Below are 20,875 nucleotides of genomic sequence, written 5' to 3'. Positions count from 1 at the left end.
TACTAGGCTTCCGACATAATCTGACTGTGCTGTGCTCAGCATCGTAAGAACTTAAATACCCATTTACAAAAAGGGTAATGCAGAAAAAAGTAACACAAAAAACACAACAGAATCACAAGGAGTGTTCTTCTGTCTTCTCTTGTATGAAATCTATCGTGTGCTTTTCTGTAAACAATGATAATTCCTACACGCAGTTTATTTTCCCTAAATGTTTGAAACACAGTGATAAATCGCCGAATTATTTGTCTTCAACGAATTTTCTTGCTTAAACAATTAGCTGTATACGACTTACAGACGAGGAAACAGAAGTAAAGGTTGTATGCAATCCAAATTACTTCCTAGACATAATTTATCTTCATGTAAATTAAGTATCAGTCACAACGCTTGAAAAATATGCCATGTTTCTACTTTATAGTAGAAGTTATCAACGTTTTCAGGTTTTTGTACATGAATAGGTATCTTTATCATGCAAATACAATTTTCAGTGGTGTAGAATTCCCAATAATATCAAATTAAATATTCAATGTTTAAGAGATCTGTTATATGACTTACTCAACGTTCGTTTCCCCGTTGTCTTCAAAGAAATAAATCACATCCCTAAAGATCTTTTAATTTAGAAAACGTTGGTATAGCTACATTGTACACAGACTGCATTTTGAAATATTTTCAAAATAAATTCATAAAATGATGATATTTTTTGGCGCTTTCAAGAAAACCACTTATGGAACTGTATCTCTTGAACGCGTTACCCCCCCCCCCACCCCGCATAAAAAAGAAGAAAAAAAAAACGCGGAGAAACAAGAGTGATACAGGATTTAATGTTCCAAAACAGCATGTTACGAATGGTTTTATTTCATGATACGAATATTTAGAAGATACGGTCAATCTAGCGTATCTAAAAGTAGATGATTAGTTAACCTTCTCAAAAAGAACGGTAGAAATTGTTTTGGGGGTCCAAACGGATTTAAGCAAAGCACCAATTGGTCTAAGGGTATTTAGGACGTAGATAAAGGCAAATGCCAATTGGTCCAGGTGTATTTACGACGTGAATAAAGGCAAATGAAAATTGGTACAGGTGTATTTGTGTATTTACGACATGAATAAAAACAAATGCAAACTGGTCCAGGTGTATTTACGGTATCAATAAAGGCAAATGCCAATTGGTTCATGTGTATTTAGGACGTGAATAAAGGGAAATGCCAATTGGTCCAGGTGTATTTATGGCGTGATTAAAGGCAAATACCAATTGGTCCAGGTGTATTTACGGCGTAAATATAGGCAAATGCTAATTGGTCCAGGTGTATTTACGGCGTAAATAAAGGCATATGCTATTGGTCCAGGTGTATTTACGGCGTAATTAAAGGCAAATGCCGATTGGTCCAGGTATATTTACGGCGTGATTAAAGGCAAATGCCGATTGGTCCAGGTATATTTACGGTGTGAATAAAGGCAAATGCCGATTGGTCCAGGTGTATTTACGACGTTACTTGTTTGAATACTCTTGAAAAAAAATCATAATTACATTGACACTGTTCAATCAGTGGGATTATGAAGCACAACATACGTGTATCAAAAAGTTACAAATACCAATGTATTAATTATGTTTAAAAATTTGAATATGTATATTGAATTAAATTATTTACAAAATTTAGTAGGCAGACAATGTATCGCCGATACTCGTTTATAAGTCGAGTCAAACTGCGAACAATAAAGATCCTGATCTGACGTAGTATAATGCGCCTGTAGATCAGGTTCTATGATGTTTGTTCGACTGATTACTTCTAATAAACTGCACAGACCCAGATCTGCTGGAGCATTATGCGACGGCAGATCTGCGTATGTGCAGTTATCAGTTGGACTCGACTTATAAGCGAGTTATGACGGTATACAGATTCTGCTTGTTCATACTTGGATCATTTTTTGACAAATGCGATATCAAGAACCCTGTAAACAAAGCATGAACACCTACTCAAAGAATTGTTTCATTTTGCTAGGATTGCATGGTAGTGGTACTGTTTATCACAGTTACAGTGCCATTTGAAATATCAAAGTACAAATTGCAAGAAATTAGAGATTTGACATCATTTAGTACGCGCGCACGCATGGGGGGGGGGGGCGGGTAACCCAAATGAATACGGTTGCGTATTGGGGGCGGTCTACTGATAATGTAAGTACCCATAATAAATGGGGGGACCTGGATAATAATTTGTCTAATATGTCACCTGTTCGACTAAGTTCGGTCGGCGTTTGAATCTTAGCGAACACTATACGAACTTTTTAAAGTTATGCAGCTTGTTTCTTTGATGTAGCCAGACATTCAACGTCAGTGGACTGTTTTATTAAACACGTTAATATTATTAATCCTTTGTCGTTTCTGCGTGGATTAAATATAGGCAGTTCTATAAAATTGGGGAGGGGGGTACGTCAAGTGTACGTACGCAGGTGGGGGTGGGGGTGACAAAAGTACGCATGTGTACAGGGAGGGGTCAAGCTTTGCCAAAATTTTGCGTACGTACTAAATGGATGGTCCATGAATTGCTTGTTTTGTAAATATAGAGTTACCCTGAAAGGAAACTCATTGGTTGGAATTTTAAATTAAGTTTTTGTTCACTCTAGACCGGGATGAATTTTCGTATCTACTCTTCTGACTTGGTTGAGAATCGTTAATACCTTTTCTCAGAAACCACATGTTATTCATGACGAGGTGCGAAAGGACTCTCTTTTTGATTTTTGGTGGAGTAAAGTATTACCTGTATAAAACGATACACCTATGCTAGCAACATATAAACTCAAAAAAATAAATGGAAACCTACTTGTTCTATTGTATCAAATTCAATGGGAATCCTATATGTTGTCTTGAAACAAGATGAATGGGAATCCAGTCCAATGTGTTGTATCAGATTCAATGGGAATGCAGGCTAATAATGTGTTGTATACATCTGAATGGGAATCCAGTCTATTGTGTTATATCAAATTCAATGTGAATCAAATCTGTTGTTTTGTATCAAATTCAATGGGAATCCAGTCTATTGTGCTGAATGAAATTGAATGGGAATCATGTCTATTATGTTGTATCAAATTCAATGGGAATCCAGTCTATTGTGTTGAATGAAATTGAATGGGAATCATGTCTTTTATGTTGTATCAAATTCAATGGGAATCCAGTCTATTGTGTTGAATGAAATTGAATGGGAATACAGTCTCTTGTTTTTGTATCAAATTCATTGGGAATCATATTTATTGTTTTGTACTGAATTCAATGGGAATCCTGTCTATTGTGTTGAATCTATTTGCTCTAAATGCAATTCCTAATTCTACCAAATTTTGGGGTTATTATGCACAGTATTTTTAGGAGATCCTTTAAATATATTTCTTCTGTCAAAACTTATCTTGGGGGAATCGGAACAATGCATTTCATTCTGGGTTTTGATTATCTTTGGACTTTATGAAACATAAAATAGAGTATATATCGGTTTGTCTGACTAGGATTGGTTAATAATGTAAGTTATGCTTTAGGGGGGAAAAAGAATCTTTTGAGAGCTATTCCTAGTTGCAAGTGATTTGTTTTTAGAAACATTGTTTTATTGATGGAATGTCAGTTCTTTAACAGTCTTGAGTTTGGAGCACTCATTACTAAAATTAGCACCTGACTCTTTGGTGCAGAATTGAAAGCACATGTTTCAAACACATGCTGGTCCAGAAAATGCGACAGCTCATATCCTTTCCTCTACACAGAAGCTGACATCCAGGTTTCATCTATACTGATAAATATAGGTTTGATCACGAGCACTCAAAACATTTAAGTTATTGATTTTTTAATATCATGGTGTTTGCCTAGGTTTACAGTGGGAATTGAATTAGTAACGTGAGTCCTTAAGTGAATGGCGAGCATGGCGGTTTACACACCAAACATTTAGGCCAACTATATTAATTACATAAGCCGGGCCACGCTGTCAGCATGGCGGCTTGGGCCTCGCAGACTATAAGGCTGCTCGAATGGCAACAAAACTCCCAACATGCAATGAAAATACTCTTTATGAATCTGATCTATCTTTTAATAGATGTGACAGCCAGTTATTTAGGTAAACTCGAATGAAAATATTGCATACCCAGTCACACTGTGTCGAATAACAGTGAAAATGAACACGTATTGATAGCTGGTGCGGAGACTAGGCTGACTGTAGTGTTACGAGAGTTATTCTTATTTTTCTACAAAGTATAAAGTTTCAGGTGAAAATACGTATGACTTATCTTTGAATGGCCTTTCGCCACGTGTTTGGGACGTATTCCGCGTTTGATCTGAGTGTTTGTGCGTAGATTTTACCATTGAAGTCTAATGAGTACATGATTCTCCTGCAGTGTTTGACTTATCTCCTTTTGACCACGCCACGAAGACGGGTGGGGTGGGGGTGGGGGGTGATTTAAAAACAGATCGATAACGAAAAAAACGAAAACAAACAAACAAACAAACCACTCTATATAGTTTAAAAGCACTTTAATAGATTGTGTGGCCAATAAGTAGTATTGTGGACGGCGAGCTTATATTTTTTTAACCTTTCACAATCATTCCTGGAAAAGGATGTAGAAAAATTATACAAATAAGAAACAATTATTCCTATATACCAGATCGAGGCGGTAGTACCATGAATCTGTTAATAGTACTTTATTAGTGAGGGTTCCAAATGGGTACTGAAATCGCATACTCAGTGGTGTAAATCATGACTTTGAACACACACACATCTTACCCCCCCCCCCATCGGATACCAACATATTACTCAGATAATTCAGCCCCTAACATGTACTGATACAGACTGAAAGTTTAATCTTTTGTCAGCATCAGAACAGGTTTGGGGATAATTATTGGGCTAGCCTTGCAATGATGACGTAGCCTCAACGTCATCGAAGTAGGGGTACCAATATGGGTACTAACACTAGCCCACATTGTATGGGCTCTCGTGGCGGTAGTTATGCCTGTGCTTAATTAAATGTTCTGTGTGGTCAAGTAAACATTGAATTTTTACCTAAAACCCATTTTTTCTCACCCATTGCAACCGCAGACATATTATGCAGATTCTTGTTTCTACATTATACGGATATTTTGTTGTTGCCAGGATTAAAAAAAATAAAAAAAATAAAAAAATAATTTTCAGCTCTTCCCAGATGTCATTATATTAAAAGTCACAGGTCATGTAGTCATTCCACACGGACGATTTCACTAATGGGTGTCATGTTTTAGAATTTTATTCTACATATCTTTAAGTGGCAAGTATTCACTTCATTTTGGATTTTTATACATCCACATTCCTTTGGAAGGTTTTTATTTAGACTGCCCGAGAAGTGCATACGACAAAATCAATGTTAAAGTACGTAGATATTTTTGGACGAAATGAACCTAAAGGTATGATCCATAACAATGTCACCCGCTGTGATGTCACTATGAAAGCTACACATATTGATAAACAAACTTGCACTACCCTACAGTGTGACGATTCCATTCAACGTGCTCGTTTCTTGACCAGAGTGTCGTACATGGTCACCATTGTAAACGTCCATAGCGATCGACAATTTTTGTCTGGAAGCTTCTTGATGCAATTTAAGGCGCAGATAATTCAATAATCAGAAATGAATAGACTTTAAAGAAAATTAGTGTTAAATTTTAGAAGAACAAGTTATACTTGATTTAAAATGAGTAAATATGCATACATAACCAGTATGACTTGTATTGATTGATTACTTGGATTTACGTTGCGTGCGCCCAAAAGGGTATGTGTGACGGGTTTATTCCCGCACAGCGGGATGCTAAATGTTCCTAAGGGAAGGAATTAGTGCCACATCCCACTGACGTTTATTAGCTCAAGGAGCATTGCTAATTTAGCCGTCAGGTCGTAGGACTATATGTCCCTAACCACCCGAATGAAGGGCTTTTATGAGTGGGAATGGACCCAAAACACACTAAAATTAACTAAGAGTTGTTTTCAGTCATTGACTGTACTATGTGTCGACCCAAGCAGTATTGGTCGCAAAGATGACGTCACATCGGGACACATAACTTTGGGCGGGTGGAAATTGTTCCACATCTCCGCCGTTATACGATGTCTGTGAGAGGCAAGAAGGCAAGAAACTCGGCAAGCCAGGCATGGATGTCGTACACTTCCAAGAACGCCAGCCCCTACTAAGTCAAATTTGGTCTCTTGTATTATAATTTTGTTCTCCCAAATATGCCGTAGTAAATCAAATTACAGGTAACTAATTTATAATAACAATAACAATAATAACAACAGGATAACAGATTTATCGCTACAAACACAAAGTTTTGGTAAACATGTGTGACCCCTCTGGGTCAGCTATTTTCTAAATTGAATGCTACAGTTCAAAACATGCTACTCTTCACAACATAAAGATAAATAAGTTGGCTAACAGTACGCGCGGTTTCTGTCAAATAGAGAACGGACTTCGTGCATTGATTATTTACAGTTACAGTTACTCTAGCCCGTCATTGTCAATCAGAAAAAGGCATATATGTTGAGAATCAACTATTTATCAGAGTAAGTAGATCATTTGAACCTTGCGAGTGACTGGACTATTCTTGTACGGGAAGTTGACTATTATTGCCTGGAATTATTTCGTTGCTAACGGCTAGGAGACAGGTGACTCCGGTAAGTGTAATTTAGGGCGATGCCTAACTTTTATAAACTGTAAAGTAAAGAACTAAATAAACAGAGGACAACCGAGATTAACAGACATCCAATTATTATAAAGTATAGCTCGATTATAAACAAATTGAAAATAGGGCTAACATTGCACTATATTTACAGCCCCCCCCCCCATGGTAAATTACCCACAAATCCTTTGTAATTTCAAAGCGAATGCACTTAGTACCCTTTATATGAAAACTTAGTATGAACACTGGATACAGTGTCCAGGACGGTCATGATAAAAGAGGGTTTTCCAGACATGAATCGATATTATATATATATATATATATATATATATATATATATATATATATATATATATATATATATATATATATATATAAATCTTTCAAAAGCTGACATACACTGATGAATCCTGAGCAGGGCCGTAGAGAGCAATCACGGGCCCTGGGGTAAGAAACACCTGGGCCTCTCCTATTTCTTGTTCAAACAAAAAATTTCTTTTATAAAATTAAAAAGTGTTGTTTGGCCTGGGCCCCCTTACAGGCCCGGGCCCCAGGGATATATCCCCAGTTGCCCCCACCCCCCTTGTTGGTCTTAATACTGAGGCATATATTTTGATGATATACAAAGAAAACAATTCTTCCATTCTTCCATTTTGGCAAAGAAGCAATTAATGAAAATAAAAAGCTGTATAAATACCTGGAAATTGTTCTTTAAATTCCTTTGTATTCTAAAATGGACATTTATCATGTGTTCTTGATTTAAGTGCATAGCTACAATATTCTTTAACTGCAGATACCCCAGTCAGGTCTTTTGTGTTACAATGTAAATATACCACCCTCACATTCTTTTCTTGCGTAGACTAATTGCCAGGGTTCCGAGTTTTTTTGGGGGGGTATACAAATATGTGTACTTTAGGAAGGACACTCAGTCAGCTTGGAGAGAGAAAACTGAATCAAATAATTGGTGTGATGAGATTGAAGAAAATTTGGCCTATTATTTACAGCTTGTCAAGACAGTACTTTAAGCTACTTTATTCATCTTGTTTGCATTCTATTAGTCTTTATCTATAGTTAATTTATAGAGTTTTTCATACAGTTAAATATCATCTTACACATTGACAGTCATGAGATAAGACACAGTATTATATCCTGTGAACAAAAGTTACCAGGTGTATTATTATGCTGGCGAAGGAACGGGTTTTCTAAATCAAAACAAGTTTGAGCAAACAGATTTCACTAGACGAACTGGTATTCATGTGGTGATCAGCAGCTCCAAGGTTAAGGTCATTCATTGCAAGAACTAGATTTTGTCAATGCATTTTTCATTTCCATATGATAAGTTTAAGCAAAGAAATTTCATTGTAACTTTTAGATACAAGTATGCAAGTGTAACTTTATAATACAAGTGTACAAGTGTAACTTTATGATACAAGTGTACAAGTGTAAATTTATGATACAAGTGTACAAGTGTAACTTTATGATACAAGTGGACAAGTGTAACTTTATGATACAAGTGGACAAGTGTAACTTTATGATACAAGTGTACAAGTGTAACTTTATGATACAAGTGGACAAGTGTAACTTTATGATACAAGTGTACAAGTGTAACTTTATGATACAAGTGGACAAATGTAACTTTATGATACAAGTGTACAAGTGTAACTTTATGATACAAGTGGACAAATGTAACTTTATGATACAAGTGGACATTAGTGTAACTTTGAGATAAAAGTGGACGAGTGCAACTTTGTGATACAAGTGGGCAAATTAAGTTTTCTAACCCTGTTTTTAATAGTTGTACTTAGGTGTGAAAAGATAGATCTTGCATTTCGGTTCTGTACAACAACTTCATTTCTCTTAGCCAGCTTTCATCCCTACCCACTTTCCTGAATTTTAGAGCTTGTAGGTTGAAGGTTAGTTACAGTTAAAATCAGAGTTCATCCTTAATAATTTGGAAAGATTCTGTACTTGTGACTTCTTTAGTTCCCCAGAAAATAAACACCTTAATTGAATTTCATTTTGGAGTCAGCTTTTATAACCTTCCAGGAGAAGTTATAAGTTATTCTACTGTTACCCACCTGGTTGGTCACTTTGGTATTTTATTATGCACTTCAGGTAAGTTAGGTTAATAATAAATATATGCAGGGATTGGTCTGCTATACTTATTGGGCTAGACATCCCCAAGGACAAACCTATATAACAGTTTTAGCTGTACTGGTCATGAACAACATGCAATGGACCAATAACACTTACTGAATGGCATGTTGTTCATTATGAAAAATAGTGCTGCTTAGACATCCAATATGGCTGCCATGACAGCCATCTTGAAAATCATGTAATTGCTTCTCCTTCTGAATGGATGGTAATGTCAACATGAGGTTTTACAGAGAGACTTCTTATGATGTTTAATTGGTCCAAATGAGAATGGTTCAGCTTGGAATTCTAGTATGGTCAACACAGTGGTGATTTTGAAACTCTTGTTTTCGCTATCCCTAAATAGTTCATTGTCATACCAAAATGGTGTTTTCAGTGACAGACTCTAAAAAAAAATGGTGTTGATCTGACATCCAATATGTCCACCACTGTGGCCATCTTGAAAATCTGTTGTTGCTTCTCAACCTGAATGGATGGTCATATGAACATGAGGTTTTCATTGAAATATGTCTTGTGATGTCTAAGATTTATCCTAAATGAAAATGGTGCTGATCCGATGCGGCTACCACATTAGCCATGTTGAAAAGCTTGTTATCCCTCCTAAATGGAAAGTTATATTATCATGGAGCTTTCACAGAAAGAATTATTACTGTGTGTAAAAAGTTGGTCATAATAAAAGAATGTATATGCCATTTTGATTTACAATATGGATGGCACTAATTTATAACTCTTAGTCATCAAGAATATTATGGATGTTTTCAAAAGTTCTAAGAAGAAATGGTATTATCTTGAATTCCAGTAAATTCTTTTTGGGTCAGTAGAGCATTGGTCCCTTAGAGGGATTTTTGTTTAATTTGCTATAAAAGGAGCTTTGAAAAACATTGCAGCAAAAATTTAATGAGTTATGAAGGATTGGAGATTTGAAACAAAAAGCCTGTACTTTAAATAGTTTCCCCAAACTCTTATTTTTGATATAAATTTCAATTCCATTGGTAGGATTCATAGTTTTATTGTTGGAATTATCCTTGATACGGGGCTTACATACACACACACACATCAAGAAGACTTAGTAGGAAAATCTGTTCACTGGAATTAATCAAAATCCTGGATCAGCTAACATTGTGTGCCATTGGGTATTGCACTTTACTCGGATTGCCTGAGGGCTCTCAATAATTCATCTTTTGTGCTGTGCAGAAAATGCCAAGTGAAACTAAATGAAGTAAACTTTAAAAAATTTATGTGTGCTTTCTCATTAGGCACTGAATTTTTCTGTATGTACTGGAATTTAAAAGAGTGCGTATAACAGTTAGTTTGGATGATATAATAGATATACCATATATGCTCCCTTATAAGTCAATTCAAACCACAAACAAAGACCCTCATCTGCCATTGCATAATGCTCCAGAAAATTAGGGTCTAAGTTGTTTGTTTTACTCATTACTCCTTACAAACTGCACAGACCCAGATCTGCTGGTGCATTATATGCCGGTAGATCTAGGTCTGTGCAGTTTGCAGTTGGGTCTGACAGCGATTTACAGTTGGACTTGAGTTATAAGCGAATATATACAGTAATGAGTCAGACAATTTTCATGGGTGGTCTAAGTAGCAGTTTTGTTTAATTCATTCAAAGAGAAAGAAAGACAACAAGAAAATGTTCCTTTTCAGACAGTTTATATTATTTTGTTTACATTTCATTGTATTATTGTCTAGTATTAATAGTTTGAATCTATACCATGATAAAATGTTACCAAATATTGTGATTTATTGATGCTTTGAGTTGATAGAGCTCCACCAGTCTAGCTTGGGAAGTTGGGTGGATATGGATATATAATTTAGTTTGTGGATGGTGACTTAAATTTTATTCCATCTTTGTATGTATGTATGTATGTATATGTATATATATATATATATATATATATATATATATATATATATATATATATATATATATATATATATGTGTGTGTGTGTATATATATATATATATATATATATATATATATATACCCCTTAGTCCAAGTAAGGATTCTGTTGATTTGGAGATCAAAAGCACTAAGGTCAAGATTGCTGTTGCTAAAACTAGAATTTTGGGCTATGCATTTTATATTCTAATAACAACATAAGTTCCAGCTAATGGAATCAAACTAAACATTCTTTCCCTGACCCCAGGGAGAACATTACTGGTGTAGAGGTCATTCGTTTCAAGGTAAGGTCACTGTTGCTACAGATTTTGCATAAGCATGAGACTATAACAGTATTCATAACTATAACAGTATTCATAACTATAACATAATTAATAACGATAACAGTATTCATAACTATAACATAATTCATAACTATAACAGTATTCATAACTTTAACATAATTTATAACTATAACATAATTTATCATAATTGAACACTCCACTTAGACACTGAATGAACCCTGCTGAATTCGGGATCAGTAGCTGAAAGGTCAAGATCACTTACTAAATAGATTTGGCCATTGTATTTTATTTCCTTTCTGCGGTTTGCAGAAAACACATTTAAACAATAAAGCTTATGTTGGCAGGGTATTGTGCCATTCGCAGTGCTTCTGTTGCATGCAGTAAAACTTGCCATAGAAGATACCTTAATTGATAGAAACCATTTTTCATCCATATCAGTCACATGTACCTGTCCATATACTGCCAAATTGTGTGGTTCCCTAAGTGTACTCAGTGGACAAGTTTCACTGTCTTGGGGAAGGAAGTTATTTACATGTCTGCATATCTGAACACATGGTAGGTCTTCTGATTCTTTAAATAATATCCTATATTCACTAGAGATATCCTATATTCACTAGAGATATCCTATATTCACTAGAGATATCTGAGTGCTTCTTTTATGTACACCACATTTTTGGTTGAACAGATTGCATCTGTATCTTTGGAAAATGTAATTCCCAGTTTTCCAGACAAAATCATCATCTCAGTTTTGTCCCGATAAATGTCAATTTACTGTGTAGACAGATATATGTGTCCTCTAGGATCATTTTAAATGTGCATACCTAAAGGCAGAGGCCCACAATAAAATGGACTGGGTAACCCCTTACCTTGAGACTAAATTTGGCCGTTGTTGATGAACCTTGCTCAATAATGTGATTTGATTGGTTGTTAGAAATTGAAAAATAAATGACACATGAATTGACAGGTTAAGCTGAACATTCAGTTGACCATCTATGGCACATGCATTTCCCATCCAGTTCACAAGTGAATGAAGATGATAGCTACTTGCATGGGAAGGACTAGTGCAGTCTAATAGTTGTGATATTTTAATGCAGTATATGTCTAATTTGATTTATAGTCACAAAATGACTTTGGTGTTGCATGGACCTAGCAGTTTTTGTCAGTGGCTGTGGCCAATATAAACTCTGACCTTCTTAAGGTCACCCACTACAAAAATATAACCTCTAAGCATCAGTATCTCAAAGCTCAACAGAGATGGAGAAGCTGAGTTAATAAAAAGATTGGCATGATCAGCTTGCTCCAAAAATGATTACCCCCCCCCCACAGGATGTGAAAATCCCTAAAAACCCATGATGTTTAGCTCCTATACTGATCAAAATTGGAGATATTTCATATATAAGGTTATGACAGTTGTATCACATGTATTATTTTAATGAAGAAAAAAGTATACTTTTAACAGATTTAGATTTCCAACAAAATTACCTACTATTAAAACTTCATTATATAGATAAGAACAGATTTAAAAGAAAATGGTTAGATGCCCATGTGCATTCTTGACCAAACTTAATTTCAAATCTGGCATGTGCAACATGAAATCATACATTCATATCTTGTCAGCAGCCATCCAAACCTGGCATGCACATGTTCTCTAGCACAACATCGTGCATTCCTGTCTGCAGCCACTTGAACCGAGCTTGTACAACATGACATCATGCATTGATATGTGTCAGCAGCCACTTGAACTGAGCTTGCACAACATGACATCATGCATTGATGTGTCAGCAGCCACTTAAACCTAGCTTGTACAACATGACATCATGCATTGATATGTGTCAGCAGCCACTTGAACTGAGCTTGCACAACATGACATCATGCATTGATGTGTCAGCAGCCACTTGAACTTGGATTGTAAAACATGACATCATGCATTGATATGTGTCAGCAGCCACTTCAACTGAGCTTGTACAACATGACATAATGCATTGATATGTGTCAGCAGCCACTTGAACCAAACTTGTACAATATGACATCATGCATTGATATGTGTTAGCAGCCACTTAAACCGAGCTTGTACAACATGACATCATGCATTGATATGTGTCAGCATCCATTTGAACCAAGCTTGTACAACATAACATCATGCAATAATGTGTCAGCAACCACTTGAATCAAACTTGTACAACATGACATAATGCATTGATATGTGTCAGCAGCCACTTGAACCAAACTTGTACAATATGACACCATGCATTGATATGTGTTAGCAGCCACTTAAACCGAGCTTGTACAACATGACATCATGCATTGATATGTGTCAGCAGCCACATGAACTGAGCTTGTACAACATGACATCATGCAATAATGTGTCAGCAACCACTTGAATCAGACTTGTACAACATGACATCATGCATTCATATGTGTCAGCAGCCACTTGAACTGAGCTTGTACAACATGACATCATGCATTGATATGTGTCAGCAGCCACTTGAACCGAGCTTGTACAACATGACATCATGCATTGATGTGTCAGCAGCCACTTGAACCAAACTTGTACAACATGACATCATGCAATAATGTGTCAGCAGGCACTTGAATCAAACTTGTACAACATGACATCATGCATTCATATGTGTCAGCAGCCACTTGAACCAAGCTTGTACAACATGACATCATGCATTCATGTGTCAGCAGCCACTTGAACCGAGCTTGTATAACATGACATCATGCATTGATATGTGTCAGCAGCCACTTAAACCATGTTATAAGACTGCTTTTTTTGTTGTTGTTATATTGTTACATTGACTTAGATTTTTGTACTATTAATTTGAGAAGTCTACTTAAAAAGATAACATGAAAGCTAATGTTGATACCACTTTAAATAAAGAGGGATAAACATGGAGATAACATTTTGGAGGTTTCTACAATCAGAAATTCACCCCATGGATAATCCAATTGAAGTGCTGGCATTATTTCTGTTTGTAAAGAGTAGTGAAGGGGGGCGCTTTACGGACAATGGGAATTAGCATTAAAAACACCCTTGGGTCACTTTACGGACAAGGGAAATTTAACATGGAGAAAAATCGTGGGTCACTTTACGGACAAGGGAATTTAACATGGAGAAAAATCGTGGGTCACTTTACGGACAAGGGGAATTGAACATGGCAATAAATCGTGGGTCACTTTACGGACAAGGGGAATTGAACATGGGATTTTTTTTTTTTAAAAATTTAAAAAATTTTTTTTAAAAAAAGGGGTAGGCAATTCAAAGACTATCTCTTTTCGAGAAATATGGCTGGCCCTGAAAAGGGCCTTTGGGTTTTCTTCTTCTTCTAATTTCTTCTTTTCCTCCACCAAGTTCTTATTTTATCTCCTACACTCTTCTTCTCTTTCTTTTTTTTCTTCTCCTCTTCTTTCTTCTTCTCTTCCTCCTCTTCTTTCTTCCTCTTTTCATTTTCTTCTTCTTTTTCAATTTTTTCATTCCATTCTCTCATCCTTATCCTTTCCTCTTCATCCTCCTTTTCCTCCTTTATTTCTTTCAACAGATCACTAATGATTACCTTCATTTTTCGTAAATTGTTTATCTCCATCTTCACTCTATGGGGACTATATGAGTAGTGATCCTCGTTTAGGTTAACCAACATTTGCTCAAACATTCCTAAATTGTCCATGACGTTTTGCAATTTTTCCATTTTGTTAAGGTGGTTTGACGCCATCTTCTTTGTATTCTTTGCAGAATGGTTTGAACAACGAATACTGTGGGTTCTTATACGAAAAGCGCGAACGTGAAGGAAAACATCCCCTAAAACATGAAATGGATCTTACCTAGATGATGACCCAACATCGCGCGTATGTGAAGGAAAACATCCCCCTACTTTCTCATTTCATATAATATAACCCTAACTATACTCTTCACATACGCTAAGAAACCCATAATTTACTATTCACACAAACTTACTTCACCATTTACAAACACAAACACACTTCCACTATTAATAAAGAGTTAGTGTTTATATTCACACTACTCTACCTACACACATTGGCAAATTAATAGTTATTTCTTTTCTAGAGTATTGGGTAGCCCTGAAAAGGGCTGTTTTGTTTGGAACTTCATGGACACCTGGTTAATGGTGGCACCTTCCAGGCCTGGCGCCACATACACATCTTATCCCCCAGTTACTTTTTACCTTTTGGGGGGAGAGAGCAGAGGCAGGATATGTCGCTTCAGAATCCCAATTTTCACTCTCTGGGATTCTGAAATTTTTTCTTCTCTCCTTTTCCTCCTCCTCTTCTTTATATCTTCTCTCCTCCTCTTCTTTTTTTCTTCTTTCCTCCTCTCTTATCCTTCCCTCCTCGACAATGGCTTCAGCGGCCAGTTCATTTAATATGCGCCTGGCATATTCCAGATGCACATGAAGCTCCAACAGTTTCTCAAGTCTCGTGTTCATTTTTTTTGGTGTTGATCAATCAACAAGGGTAGCTGGACTGCCGAACGAGTTTCAATTTATACTGAAAGCGCGGACGTGAAGGAAAACATCCCCCTAAAAACATAAAATTCATCTTACCTAGATCACGACCAAAAAAAAAAAAAAAACAACAACAACGCGCGGACCTAAAAGAAACACTCGCTCACTTTTTTATGCTACCCATCACTTCAATAGACTATCCACATACGCAAAGCAATCCAATCTAACCCCAAATATACACCTCAAACAGCCCAAAAAAACTAACATCATTTTAATCTACTATCCACACCAACCTACTTTATCACTTATAAACACAAACACACAAACACATACACTTCCACTATTAATAAAGAGTTAGTGTTTATATTCACACTACTCTACCTACACACATTGGCAAATCGATCGTTATTTCTTTTCTTGAGTATTGGGTAGCCCTGAAAAGGGCTGTTTTTTTGTTTTGCTATGGCATTCTTTTAGTTTCTAAGAATGCGATGTCCTCTGAGGATAGACTTTCTGGCAATAGGTCTGCTTCTTCGGAAAGAGAAGAAGAATTCTTTGGTGTCGATACGACAATCGACAAAGCCTCTGTCAGCTTCAGGTTGCTGCTGCTGCTGCTGTTGCTGTTGTTGCTGCTGCTGTTGCTGCTGTTGCTGCTGTCTCTGAAGTCTGTACTTCTCTGTCCATTCTTCTTTCTCCCTGTTCATTTCTTCTCTGAAGAGCTCTTCTATCAGGTCTTCAGTGATTTTTAACATTCTCACATTCTCTATTTCTTCTGGTTTCGGTATCAGACTGTGTCTGACCCTATGCAGATTCACGTAGGCTTCGTTGAGCTTAGCTAGTTTGGAGCACATCTTCTTAGGAGGATGAGTCGACAATGGATGGCTAGACTGGGAACAACCCGGTTCTTAAAGTTAAAGCGCGGACGTGAAGGAAAACATCCCCCACACGGTTTTCGAGCCGCAACGTTCATGAGAGGGATAGTAAGAAATGAAAGAGCATCAATCCAACATTCTTATAGCTAAACAAAAGACAAAGGCATTTTTTCTAAACACAACATTTTTTATTCAAAAATCACTTAACACTAAACAACAACTCTAACATTTTTAACAATAATATAACACTATAACATCAAACATTTTTTTCAAATCACAAACATTTTTTTCTCAATTCACACTCTACTTTAAACAGGGCTGACAACGTTGTGAATGAAATTGTGATTTCCACTGTTGGAAATCATTAGGCCATTGATGGACACTACGTTTCCTAGCTTGAGACAAAAGATAAGCATAATGGTCACAAAACCATCGATCTACTTTCACATCGTTTCTAGCAGAAGAACGAGGATCAAAATGAGTCACTAAATGTTCTAAGGAATAGCCCAGGCTGCGATGATGCAGAAAATACACACAGTACTGTCCACACACCAAGGAATCTGTGCCTTGTAATTTCACATTATTGAATCGGGTGGTTTGAGCATTTCTTCTCATAAAGTCGATGATATCGTCTTCCAAAGGCGGCAATCCGTACGAATCGAAATATTCCACACAGCCTTCTTGAGGAAAGTAGACGGCTACCCAGTGGGTTCCTGGGAGATGACTGTCGTCCGTGTTGATCACGTAAGCTTGATGGTCTTTAGGTTTGCGATGAGGGAGTTCATCTTTAGCACAGACGACAGGATTCCAAGAAGACGTATACGAACTGTGGTTCAAAAGGTAATAAAGTTCCCAGGTATCCATTGATTTGTGTTTGTTTTCTTCTTCTTCACAGGTAATAATAAGTCGTCAATTCGATCCTGACTTTTTGCTTGAAAATGTCTGACGAATAAACGGTTATTCGTTCTGTTTCCTCACTCTGATTCAGGAGAGCTTCGATACGATGGATCTCTTGAGTGGTTAATGGTGGACAAGAATGTTCACGCAAGTCTTTATACCACTGGTGCAACACGTCTTTGTTCGAGATGAGACTCCAAGCTTCGTCCAGATACTCGTCCAATTTTTCTTCTTGACTTAACATCAGGCATTTATCGTGTTGAATTTGACTGGGATGATCGTTTTGACATCCATAGCAATTTTTCTTGATCAATTCCGTCATTTTGTCGACCAAGTGTTTGGCAAAACAGGAGACTAAATGGGCTTCTTGTTCTGGCCATCTCGACTTCATCATGATATCTTCTTTGTCTTGAGATTCTTCTCCTTCCACGGTCTCCTCACATTTCATCTCCAAAGTTTCTCCACTAGGTAAAGAGGGATAACAATCTTCCATGACTTCTAGTAATCTAGAATGACTTCTCTCAAACTGTTGATTTCTATGGTATTATCGAATTCTGCATACAGGATGACGTTCACTGTCTCTGGCAGAGGATTTGCAAACTGAAGTTCCACACGAATCTGGCCGGATTTTATAGGGTGGAAATGTCCCTCGTCGCTGCCTTGGTCTGGAGTGAAATCAAACGCCCACAAAGCATAGCCTCCTGCATAATCTTCGTACGTAATACCGTGACTGGTGTTGGTTCCTAACTGACCGGTGGCTTCGTACAAGGACAAGTACGATCTCAAGTAATTCTTGTTTTTAAAGTCAGGTTCGAAAGGTCGGGTACACAAGGTCTTGCCATCGCGACTGACTTCGATCTTAGACACGTCAAAGTGTTCAAAGTTGAAAGGATTTTTAGCGAAGGCTCCGTTGAAGGCTATATTCTCGACCATACCAACGATCAAACGTTTGGGTAACTGTCCTTGGAATAGATGATCTTCGATCATGGATCGCTGTCCAGCAGGAATGGTGAACGTTTTCACTTCCACTCTTCGTATGGGATATTTGGCGGTCGTTCTGCTCAACGTCTGACTGATGTCGTTTCCCACTTTAGGTAACACTTCCACACGGCGTACGTAGAGTCTGGCTTCTAGGATTTTGGTTTTGTACTCGTCAGCATTACCCAATAAATGGAAAGCGGTACTGCTCCGATTCAGTCTCAGGCGAACATTCACTCCGTTTAGCAAATATTTCTCTTGCAACCACATGTCCAAATGCAAACGGTCCATCAGTTCTAAACTTTTGTCGACTCCTTTGATTCTGTCTCTTCGTTCTATAAATCCCGCATTGTTTTTTTTGGCTGATGGATCAGTTTCGAATGTTTCAAACTCGCCTGTTTCGTCAGCTTCCCATACTACACAGGAATTGAGATGAGTGTTCTTGGCATCTATTCCGTACGTCAAGAGATTTTCCAGGTAGGCACGATAAGGGTAAGTATCCATGCTGCTACTGACCAGTTTGTTATTCAAGTACAAGTCCACTCCACTGAACAAGGAATGCATGAAATTGTTGACGGGAGCTACTGCTTCATCGTCTATAGCACCTCCAGTCTTATCTAGAATTTTGACTTTCAGGTACAAGTAACTGCTATTCAGATCGATGTAATCTTCGGGCTGTCCTTTGATTTCAAACTCGATGGGAGCGGAATCGGTCAATGAGGAGACGGGGTGAAATTCCACCCACTGAGATTCTTGCATGGTCATCATGGTGGGGGGCATGGCAAACAGATCCAGTTCCGTCTTGGAACAAGCGCAAGACTCTCGGTGCATCATTTTTTTGTTCTGTGTCTCAATAATCGAAAACGTCTAAGTCTCGAACGGTTCTTCTTTTCTTGGCCTTTCTCGCTTGAAGTCTGGTGAAAGGGTGTTTTCTTCGTCGTCTCTTTCTGCCTTGTCCTTGCTGAATGCCTGACTCGGTAGCGTGCAGGGCATTTATAGGTGTGTCTCGTCGGCCCAAAATGTCTTTGCCCGTTTGCAGCAAGACATTTTTGCCTGCCCTCATGAAGGCTTCTTTAGGGTTTTGTTTGTCGATGATGACATTTTGGAGAAATTCTTTGCCTTGCGTCAGTGCCGCATCTTTCAAGGCGTGCAATCCGCGTGTCACCATCGGTTTCAACACCGGGGCCACCGAACGAAAGGCCGATTTTAACATATCTCCTAAACCGTGTCCTCGCTGTCGAGCCACCCCTCGGTACACTGGATACATGACTTGCTTACGAGTCGTGAGAGAACCGTTTTCGAAAATGGAGTTTCACCGTGACTTTTCCTTTGGTGAATGGAATATTTTGTCCCAGATCTCCTTTTATAGTAATGTTGACCGTGTCCAAATACGACTTGCTGACCGGCAAATAGTGAGGATGGACAAATTCGCGGTGGACGTGGTAAGTGTTTCCACCTTCCTCGTCAGCGTTTGCGGCAGAATCCACTTTGAAAGGAATGACACGCAGTAACGGCACGGAGGTGTGTCCCACCACGTTGTATTCCACCACATCGGAATACACGAACATCAAATTCTGTCCTTGGTTCAGTTCTACCGGGGTACGAAAATACTGGCCAAAAGTCTCGTTGTCGTAAATGATTGATAATTCGGGGGGTTTTTTTTGTTGTTCTACTCTCTTCCTCATCTCCATGTCACCGCCCAACATGTCAAACAATTCATCACAAAAATAGAAACCCATGATTTTATCCTCAGGAAATTTTATCAGGAAGCGACGAGCTGTTTTGTGGTATTCCAGGGTGACAGTTTTGTTCTTGACATTCTTAAAAGCTTCCCCAAACACGCCATTAAACCTGGTGGCTATGGTGTTGACCAAATGTTGACCACTAAAATAATACCCTTGGGGAACGAACAAGTGATAGATGGTGTACTTTAGATTTTTTGTGCTAGGGGTTTTATGCTTATATTTGCTATGGGTATCCATCCACTGTTGTATTTGTTCGTCATAAACTTCCACATCAAAAACATTTTGATTGGCAACGACATTGAGGACTTGGGTCGGGTGAATCATTTCTACTAAAGCCACTTCCCAATGGGCTTCGTGATCTAAGGGGATGGCTTGAGGTAATTTGGCCGTGTAACAGCACAACGTGTTGTTGGGAAACACCTCCATGGAACTGTCACTGGGTAAGGTTAAGTAAAATTGGTTTTGGTGACTCATAATTCCAGAGTTCTGTGGTTGTCCGAGGGAATATTAGTGGATGTCAGAGGTGTGTCTCCGCCCAAAATGGGGTTCTGGTTGTGGTTGTTGGAGTGGTGACTGGCACTGGCACTGGACACAACGTTCCCGTTCGAGGAGAATTTCAGGGAGGGATTGGGAAGCAGGTAACCGATGCAACTGCTCAATAAAATGGTCCACAATTGTTTGTCTCCTTGTTGCAAACTCAAATTGGCGATGGCTGCCCCGATGACACAATACACCACGAAGATTTGGCAGAAAAAGACGATTTGCGTTTTAGGCACACGTTCTCCACACCACACCCACAAGGGTTGTTTTTGTAAATCTTGCACAGAAGAACTAGGGGAAGAAGGACTGGTCGACGTAGCTGCGTCTGATGTGTGAAAGGGCATGATGGTCACTTCTTC

General features: G+C 37.9%; 1 protein-coding gene across 1 annotated transcript in view; it reads left to right on the top strand.

The window, feature by feature from the left end:
* Positions 1 to 6,424: 6,424 nt before the first annotated feature.
* LOC149786411 (synaptotagmin-7-like) overlaps positions 6,425 to 20,875 on the top strand; it is a 555,714-nt gene continuing 541,263 nt past the window's right edge. Inside the window, exon 1 of the mRNA XM_089976842.1 lies at positions 6,425 to 6,545. The gene's annotated coding sequence lies outside the window, so the exon portion shown is untranslated. The remainder of the gene's footprint in view (positions 6,546 to 20,875) is intronic.

Source organism: Sinohyriopsis cumingii, chromosome 12, assembly GCF_028554795.1.
Source record: "Sinohyriopsis cumingii isolate HCF-2022 chromosome 12, ASM2855479v2, whole genome shotgun sequence".
Lineage (NCBI taxonomy): Eukaryota > Metazoa > Mollusca > Bivalvia > Unionida > Unionidae > Sinohyriopsis > Sinohyriopsis cumingii.
This window is presented reverse-complemented; position numbering and strand designations above follow the sequence as displayed.